The following is a 10288-nucleotide window of genomic DNA, read 5'->3' as shown; positions in this document are numbered from 1 at the left end:
GATTATGTCCATATTTCTGTGCTCAAAGCGGTACATTTTTTTGCATGGAAATATGTATTTTTTTTATTGTAGGCCAGTAATTTTTAGGAATAACTCACTGATATCTGTCCGAACAAGAGTCTAGTAAACATCCCGGGTATGATAAAATTTGAAACACGAAGTCAAAAATAATACATTTAATTCAATAATATAATCAAACAATATAATCAAATAAAAGAATATGCATTTTTATCATAGGTGCATCTTATAGTTTTCTCTTAGTCCCTCTGCAAAGTCCCACAAATCCTGCCAGTGAAGTCTACCTGTGATGGGGGTGGTAACAATGCTGCACTGCTCCTGAAATTAGAGCAGAGTTGCCACTCTCATGTAGGCTGTGCCGGCTTGGACTACAGTGGGATGAGAACGCATCGAAGGGGGGGGATAAGCTATCAGCTTGTCAACCAGCACCTGGTCACACCTAGTCCTGCCTACTGCTTTCTGGAGTGACAGCTCTGCCTCCTTTGCTAAAACCCTCCCACCATGAGTTGCAGTGTTTGGGAGGGGAAGCGTGTGAGACACAAATGAAGGCAGATTTGGCTCACCAAGGAAACTGTCACAAGTTAGCCTGCAGTTTCTTGTTTGTGTTCTTACCGCCTTGCTGCAGTCCTTTTCCTGATCCCTTCTCAGGTGTTTGTGCTCATCTATGGGCGTCATCTGCTGTCCTCTGGGTTTTATTTCCTTCCCTTCCATCACTTCCTGGCCTGCCTCCTTTTTTGCCTGTCTATATAAGACATGCTCAGACTAGGCCACTTTGCTTGAGCAACTTCCTAGTTGTCGGAGCTCCTGTGTGTTGCTACTGCCGGAATCCTACATTGACTACTTGTGTACCGACCCTGGCTTTGTTCTCTGACCTTTCTTGTTTTTCGCCTGTCCTGACATCGGCTAGCCATCGGATTTACGTTTCTCGCCTCCCATTATACTCTGCTCCCGTGAGCAGTCTCCTCAACCTCAGCTGGGCGTACCTAGGGGCTGCAACCTGGTCCCAGCTTGCTGCAAGTCCATCCCCACCATCAGTGGCTCTGGTGAAGAAGCAGGCTGGGTCTTAGACTCCACGCCCAGGGGAACCCCAAGTTGAGTATCAACAAGAGCTCACTACTACAGGTGCTGACAGAAAGGTAAAGGAAGTTTATATTATGAGACTTGTACATCACATAGCAACTGGGTCTGGTACTTGTTTAGACTGGGATACAGAAGCATTTGCTTGTACTTTCAAAAAGTAACATCACCATAATTTCCAAATCGTTGTATCATCTCCTAGACCAGTGGTTCTCAACCTTTCTAGCGCCGCGACCCCTTAATACAGTTCCTCATGTTGTGGTGACCCCCAACCATAAAATTATTTTCGTTGCTACTTCATAACTGTAATTTTGCAGTAGGAGGAATAGTGCCACGTCATTGGTGTCATTGGGAGGAATAGTGCCCCATCATTGGTATCAGTGGGAGGAATAGTGCCCCGTCATTGGTGTCAGTGGGAGGAATAGTGCCCCTTTCATTGGTGTCAGTGGGAGGAATAGTGCCCCGTCATTGGTGTCAGTGGGAGGAATAGTGCCCCGTCATTGGTGTCAGTGGGAGGAATAGTGCCCTGTCATTGGTGTCAGTGGGAGGAATAGTGCCCCGTCATTGGTGTCAGTGGGAGGAATAGTGCCCCGTCATTGGAATCAGTGGGAGGAATAGTGCCCCATCATTGGTGTCAGTGTGAGGAATAGTGTCCCATCATTGGTGTCAGTGGGAGGAATAGTGCCCCATCATTGGTATCAGTGGGAGGAATAGTGCCTCATCATTGGTATCAGTGGGAGGAATAGTGCCCCATCATTGGTGTCAGTGGGGGGGAATAGTGCCCCATCATTGGTATCAGTGGGAGGAATAGTGTCCCATCATTGGTATCAGTGGGAGGAATAGTGCCCGATCATTGGTGTCAGTGGGAGGAATAGTGCCCCATCATTGGTATCAGTGGGGGGGAATAGTGTCCCATCATTGGTGTCAGTGGGAGGAATAGTGCCCCGTCATTGGTGTCAGTGTGAGGAATAGTGCCTCGTCATCGGTGTCAGTGTGAGGAATAGTGCCCCGTCATCGTTATCAGTGGGAGGAATAGTGCTCCATCATCGGTGTCAGTGGGAGGAATAGTGCCCCATCATCGGTGTCAGTGGGAGGAATAGTGCCCCATCATCGGTGTCAGTGGGAGGAATAGTGCCTCATCATCGGTATCAGTGGGAGGAATAGTGTCCCATCATCGGTATCAGTGGGAGGAATAGTGCCCCATCATAGGTGTCAGTGGGAGGAGGAATAGTGCCCCATCATTGGTGTCAGTGGGGGGAATAGTGCCCCATCATAGGTGTCAGTGGGAGGAATAGTGCCTCATCATTGGTATCAGTGGGAGGAATAGTGCCCCATCATTGGTATCAGTGGGAGGAATAGTGCCCCGTCATTGGTATCAGTGGAAGGAATAGTGCCCCGTCATTGGTGTCAGTGGGAGGAATAGTGCCCCGTCATTGGTATCAGTGGGAGGAATAGTGCCCCGTCATTGGTATCAGTGGGAGGAATAGTGCCCCATCATCGGTGTCAGTGGGAGGAATAGTGCCTCATCATCGGTATCAGTGGGAGGAATAGTGCCCCATCATTGGTATCAGTGGGAGGAATAGTGCCCCATCATTGCTGTCAGTGGGAGGAATAGTGCCCCATCATTGGTGTCAGTGGGAGGAGGAATAGTGCCCCATCATTGGTGTCAGTGGGAGGAATAGTGCCCCATCATTGGTGTCAGTGGGAGGAGGAATAGTGCCCCGTCATTGGTGTCAGTGGGAGGAATAGTGCCCCGTCATTGGTATCAGTGGGAGGAGGAATAGTGCCCCGTCATTGGTATCAGTGGGAGGAATAGTGCCCCGTCATTGGTATCAGTGTGAGGAATAGTGCCCCGTCATCGGTATCAGTGGGAGGAATAGTGCCCCATCATCGGTGTCAGTGGGAGGAATAGTGCCCCATCATCGGTGTCAGTGGGAGGAATAGTGCCTCATCATCGGTATCAGTGGGAGGAATAGTGTCCCATCATCGGTATCAGTGGGAGGAATAGTGCCCCATCATAGGTGTCAGTGGGAGGAGGAATAGTGCCCCATCATTGGTGTCAGTGGGGGGAATAGTGCCCCATCATAGGTGTCAGTGGGAGGAATAGTGCCTCATCATTGGTATCAGTGAGAGGAATAGTGCCCCATCATTGGTATCAGTGGGAGGAATAGTGCCCCATCATTGGTATCAGTGGGAGGAATAGTGCCCCGTCATTGGTGTCAGTGGGAGGAATAGTGCCCCGTCATTGGTATCAGTGGGAGGAGGAATAGTGCCCCGTCATTGGTATCAGTGGGAGGAATAGTGCCCCGTCATTGGTATCAGTGGGAGGAATAGTGCCCCATCATCGGTGTCAGTGGGAGGAATAGTGCCTCATCATCGGTATCAGTGGGAGGAATAGTGCCCCATCATTGGTATCAGTGGGAGGAATAGTGCCCCATCATTGCTGTCAGTGGGAGGAATAGTGCCCCATCATTGGTGTCAGTGGGAGGAGGAATAGTGCCCCATCATTGGTGTCAGTGGGAGGAATAGTGCCCCATCATTGGTGTCAGTGGGAGGAGGAATAGTGCCCCGTCATTGGTATCAGTGGGAGGAATAGTGTCCCATCATTGGTATCAGTGGGAGGAATAGTGTCCCATCGTTGGTGTCAGTGGGAGGAATAGTGCCCCATCATTGGTATTAGTGACACCAATGATGGGGCACTATTCCCACTGACACCAATGATACTTACCTTGCAGACCCCTGCTCCAGCCTGGGCTCGCTCGCTCCCTCCCTCTCCCATGGTACCGACACTTACCTGTCAGATGTCTTCCTTCTCCGGCCGCTCTCCTCCTCTTCACTCGCGCGATCTTCGCGGTGCCGCTCGGCTCCTCCTCTCCAAGCTCCACCTCCTTGCCGGTGATTGGCCGCCTGTGTGCCTCTCCTGAGCTACAGTGCCGGCGGCCAATCACAGGCGAGGATTGATCTCGAGGTGTGTCCAGATGACAGGGGCGGCATGTCATCCCGCCCACACCTGGAGACGGCGGTGGCGGCGAGGAGCGGTGTCTCGGTTCCTAAGACCATCGGAAATATGTGTTTTCCGATGGTCTTAGGCGACCCCTGTGGAAGCGTCGTTCGACCCCCAGGTTGAGAACCGCTGTCCTAGACCAAGTGCATGGAACATGCAGCGATGGATCAGAATGAGACCAGGTGATTATTTATACTATTAATCCCATTTGTCTCAAGGCCAATGGCAGAAGCCTCTACATTTTTGGAGTTTGAGAATACATTGTTATTGAGCTTTCCAAAGTCTCACTAGACTGTTTCAAATCATAGTGTGTGATTGATCTACTGGTCTACGCATATTTATATTCCCTATGTCAGCCATTCTCAACCAGGGTTCCATAGTACCCTATGGTTCCTCCAGTGGTGGCTAGGGGTTCATTGAGCTGTGGCTAATTGACCTCCAATGTGATGGTATCTGCATAGTTCTAGGTCCAACGCCACTTGGCAGAGCCACAGGCATGACTGCAAGGGAAGCATTCTTCCCAATTACTGTACCACCAATAATGGAAATGGCACTTTCTCAAAGACTACCAGTGGACTATTCTTAGCAGGGGTTCCCTGAAAATGTTCACAAGGGCTCCTTTGGGGTACGAAGGTTGAGAAAGGCTGCTTTATGTGTTCATTTGCAGGTTTCCATCCCAGGTGGTGTGGTGGTGGTGTTAGTGAGTACTCCCCATTCTGTAAGAAGTGTATCCAAACCCTTATAGGGAAAAATAAGTACCTTGTTTTAAGTTTTGTCTTTCGCCTCTTTTTGTCTCCACACCCAGTTTCCCCCCAAAAAAGAAAAAACAAAAATGTGGTCCCTTCTCTATGATGCACGCTACCATTATGGCCACTTTCCTATCTGTGAGTCTGCAACTGCCTCAGTATCTCCCACCAGCCCTGTAATTGGCTACAGAACTGATGTAGACCTGCTGCTGTGAGGTAGGTGCACAATGAAAAAGTGGGACATGGGAGTTGCTGATTTATACACAGTGTGCCTGCTACTGTATTCAAACTGGCCATACACTGATCAAAATTCAAAATCCGTAAATGGCCGTTCCTGCTCGACAGAAGTTGATTGTTAGATCGACTTCTGTCAAAGGGACATGTTGGAAAATGTTCCTCGATCAGTAGCTGCTATCCTATCCCAGGGAGGGCAGGGGGTTTTGGGGGGTCCACCATTCACCTTGTGTGGATAGAGAAATCTGTTCACTAGGTTTTATTCAGTCAATGGTGTATGGCCAGCTTAAGAGGTTTAAAAAACCCTCATACATGGAATCAGCTTCTGTACACCTCTAAATGACATGGTTTTTTTTTTTTGTTTCTTTTTTAGAGTGTTTAATTGTACTTTAATCTATGTCTTTTTATTCTACATTTTCCTAGGTAAAAGCACTACAAGGCATTGTATTCTCCTGTGTGGTTTTCCCCTCTTTTTTTTATCTCTTTAACAAGTTATTCTTAGACCTATTAGAACTTTTTTTTATCTGCCTTTGATACAGTTAACCACCCACTCCTCCTCAAAAAACTCTGCTCCCTTGGCCTACATGACTCTGCTCTATTTATCTAAGAGTTCCTTTGATGTCACCTACAACTCTATCTCGTTTATTGGTTAGTTCATAATCTTCTATGGCATCCAATACTATCTCTATGCGGATGATGACCAAATCTATCTCTCTACTCTTCACCTCACCCCCTCAGTCAACTCACACATCTTTAATTTACTAACATATCTGCATAGATGTCACACCACTTTCTAAAAATATATCTTTCTAAAAGTGAGCTCATAGTAATTCTTCCTCCCTGTGCCCCCTTCCCCAACTTTTCCATTTTGAACAACACCCTGTGCCCCCTTCCCCAGCTTTTCTATCAAGAACAACACCCTGTGCCCCCTTCCCCAACGTTTCCATCAAAAAACAATACCCTGTGCCCCCTTCCTCAACGTTTCCTTAAAGAACAATACCCTGTGCCCCCTTCCCCAACTTTTCCATCAAGAACAATGCCCTGTGCCCCCTTCCCCAACTTTTCCATCAAGAACAATGATTTTTGCACCCTTCTCTAACTTTTCCAGCAAAAAACAATACCCTGTGCCCCCTTCCTCAACTTTTCCAGCAAAAAACAATACCCTGTGCCCCCTTCCTCAACTTTTCCTTAAAGAACAATACCCTGTGCCCCCTTCCTCAACTTTTCCTTAAAGAACAATACCCTGTGCCCCCTTCCTCAACTTTTCCTTAAAGAACAATACCCTGTGCAACCTTCCCCAACTTTTCCATCAAAAAACAATACCCTGTGCCCCCTTCCTCAAGTTTTCCTTAAAGAATAATACCCGGTGCCCCCTTCCCCAACTTTTCCATCAAGAACAATGCCCTGTACCCCCTTCCCCAACTTTTCCATCAAGAACAATGACTTTTGCCCCTTTCTCTAACTTTAATATCAAGAACACTACCCTGTGCCCCCTTCCCCAACTTTTCTATCAAGAACAACACCCTGTGCCCCCTTCCCCAACTTTTCCAGCAAAAAACAATACCCTGTGCCCCCTTCCTCAACTTTTCCTTAAAGAACAATATCCTGTGCCCCCTTCCTCAACTTTTCCTTAAAGAACAATACCCTGTGCAACCTTCCCCAACTTTTCCATCAAGAACAATGCCCTGTACCCCCTTCCCCAACTTTTCCATCAAGAACAATGACTTTTGCCCCTTTCTCTAACTTTAATATCAAGAACACTACCCTGTGCCCCCTTCCCCAACTTTTCTATCAAGAACAACACCCTGTGCCCCCTTCCCCAACTTTTCCAGCAAAAAACAATACCCTGTGCCCCCTTCCTCAACTTTTCCTTAAAGAACAATACCCTGTGCAACCTTCCCCAACTTTTCCATCAAAAAACAATACCCTGTGCCCCCTTCCTCAACTTTTCCTTAAAGAATAATACCCTGTGCCCCCTTCCCCAACTTTTCCATCAAGAACAATGCGCTGTGCCACCTTCCCCAACTTTTCCATCAAGAACAATGACCTTTTCTAACTTTACTATCAAGAACACTACCCTGTGCCCCCTTCCCCAACTTTTCCATCAAGAACAATGACCTTTTCTAACTTTACTATCAAGAACACTACCCTGTGCCCCCTTCCCCAACTTTTCCCTGTAGATCAACAACACAACTATCAATTCCTCCCCTCAATCCTGGGTACTAGGTGTAATCCTGAAATCTGTCCTCTCCTTGCAGCTCTACATCCAATCATTGTCCATATCTTGCTGCCTTCACCTCTGTAACATTGTCAAGATACACCCCTTCTTAAACAATGACACCAGCAATTCACCAAGTCACTCCCTTGTTATTGCTCACATTGTTATTACAGCTCTCTCCTCCTTGGCCAACCTTTACATAACCTATCCCCTCTTCAGTCTATCATGAATGCTGCTGCCAGACTCCTCCACCTTACCAACTGCTCAGTGTCCCCTGCCCCTCTCTGCCAATCCTTCCACCAGCTTCTGCTCGGCCAATAAAAAAAATGTTAAGTATTAACAACAGCATACGTAGCCATCTACAACTCTGCCCTGAACTACATCACCAATCTCATGTCAACATATCACCCAAACCATCCTCTCCACTCCTCCCAAGACCTCCTGTTCCCTTATCACCTCCTTCCATGCTCATGTCCAGGACTTCTCCAGAGCCTCTACTATTCTTTGAAACTCTCTACCCCAACCTGTCCAGATTTCCCCTACTCTGTCCTCCTTTAGGTGATCACTGAAAATTCATCTCTTCAGGGAAGGCTATCCCACCTCTACTTCACAACTGTAATTTGCTCTTCTCCATCAACTCATCCCTCACAGTTGTATCACTTGATCCTCAGAGCCCTCTTAACCTTCTTGTGTTGCTTTGCATTGTATCTGTATCACCCTTTAATTTGTTAAGCTCTGTGCAATTTGTTGGCATAATATGAATCCTGTATAATAATATTAGCTGCTCGATGTGCCTTCTTTCCACCCATAGTGTCATATTTTGGAATCACTGCAGGTGTATTTAACAGAAACATTACAATAGAAGTTGAACTCAACAGGAAAGGACAAGAATTTTCCAATTACTGCTTCCACCCATCTCCAACCCATGCTTGCTTTCCACTTACTTTGTTTTGTAGTTTAAAGTCAGAGTAGGCTTACCTTATAGAGTCAAATCCCATCTGGAGGAGCTTGAGGAGTACTGGTGTCAGATGCTACCCACTCTCATTGCGTGCAAACGTTCCAATGTAGTGTTTCCTGGCACTTCATGTTTTTGATAAAAGTTTTTAGATGCGATTTGCCCTGTAGAGTTGCCTGGGACAATAGGACACTCATTTGGAAGCTGATCAAACTGTAAAGGTGGATTTAGCTAAGTAGGCTTCAGCAATATACAGCGAGTACTACTATTAGAATGGATGCCGCCAAGGGTCAGTAGGACATTACCCTAATAATTGCATAAAACCAGGTGGCATCCTTGTTAATCTAATACAGGGGTCTCCAAACTTTCTAAACAAAGAGCCAGTATAACGGACTTTAGGCGGGTCGGACTGTGGCTAGTGGGAGTAGAAAATGGTATCGGTGGAAAGAATAGTGCCCCATCAATGGTGTCAGTGAGAAGAATAGTGCCTCATCGATTGTGTCGGTGAGAAGAATAGTGCCTCATCAATGGTGTCAGTGAGAATAGTGCCTCATCATTGGTGTCAGTGACAAGAATAGTGACTCATCGATGGTCTCAGTGAAAAAAATAGTGTCTCATTGATTGTGTCAGTGAGAAGAATAGTGCCTCATCATTGGTGTCAGTGACAAGAATAGTGACTCATCGATGGTCTCAGTGAAATAAATAATGTCTTATCGATTGTGTCAGTGAGAAGAATAGTGCCTCATCATTGGTGTCAGTAGGAAGAATAGTTCCACAGTTTGGTGTCAGTGGAAGGAACAGTGCCTCATCGTTGGTGTCAATGGGAAGAATAGTGCCTCATCATTGGTGTCAGTGGGAAGAATAGTGCCCCATCATTGGTGTCAGTGGAAGGAACAGTGCCTCATCGTTGGTGTCAATGGGAAGAATAGTGCCTTGTATCAGTGGGAGAAATACTGTTTGGCCCACGGGTCGCATGTGCAAACCACTGATTTAAAAAAAAAAAAAAAAAAGAAAAAAAAAAAGGAGTTAATCCATCTGATTTGATTGAAGCACATCAACCTGAGATTACTGTTGATGACTATATGTTGATCTTTTGCATGCTACTGATTATTTTGAATGTATACTACTACTGACCTTTTGTTTTGTCATCTAATTTTGTATCTCAATGCGGCACATTCTGCAGCAACTTTCTATCTGCATGCACTCTAGCGATGGCTGCATGGCATTACTCGGGGTGGGTTTCCCAATGGTGACCATAGTGGACCATGTAGTCTCCATAGAAAGCCCCGGTATCAGAGCGACAACACAGGAGCTCAGCTGGTAGACAGGACATAGTGTTGTCACAACAATGCAAGTAAAGTAAATGTGTGGCACTCAACCTTTAGCAGCTCTGGAAGGAACTCAGACTAGTGATTATTGAAGATTCCCACACTTCTGACCTCTGGGAAATCATGGCAGCAGGTCTTGGTTCTCCTAGTAAGTAACCAAATAAGTAGCAATCCAAGAAAACAGTCCAGGGAACTCATGGCACATCACTCTTTATTAAGCTATACATTCTAAAGGTTAAAAACCATACAGATCCAGCCATCAAACATCTCTGTAGAGAACATGCTTTCTTAGGTCACTTGGCTCCATAATAATGTGTGCAACGGCAAGCGCTTATTGATCAGCGCAGACAACTGTCCATGTTGACCAATGAGAAAAGCATCTGAGGCTTCTTCTTCTGGTAAGGTGTCCCGGAACAAAGGTGCACTTCTCATTGGTCAGCACTTGCCATTGCAAACATTATATCAGATACACACTCCAAGGCTGTGTATGGCGATGTAGGGACTGCTACGCCGGCAGCACAGCTGTGTGGCACGAAGTCTGGAAGGGTGGCAAGGATAGACGAATAATTTTTTGTGAAAGAGTGAACTTACCCTTTAACCACTTGTGCTGACCCACCGCAGTACATATACAGTACTGCAGATGGGCGGCTTGTACAGGCACCGTAACATACCCAAACGTCGCTGCTTTCTTCCGGGTTCAGGGGTGTG

This window comes from Staurois parvus, unplaced genomic scaffold (genome assembly GCF_062004578.1).
Source record: "Staurois parvus isolate SC_StPar_1 unplaced genomic scaffold, SC_StPar_1.0 ptg000154l, whole genome shotgun sequence".
NCBI classification, from domain to species: domain Eukaryota; kingdom Metazoa; phylum Chordata; class Amphibia; order Anura; family Ranidae; genus Staurois; species Staurois parvus.
The sequence above is the reverse complement of the archived record's forward strand: the minus strand, read 5'-3'. Positions refer to the sequence as shown.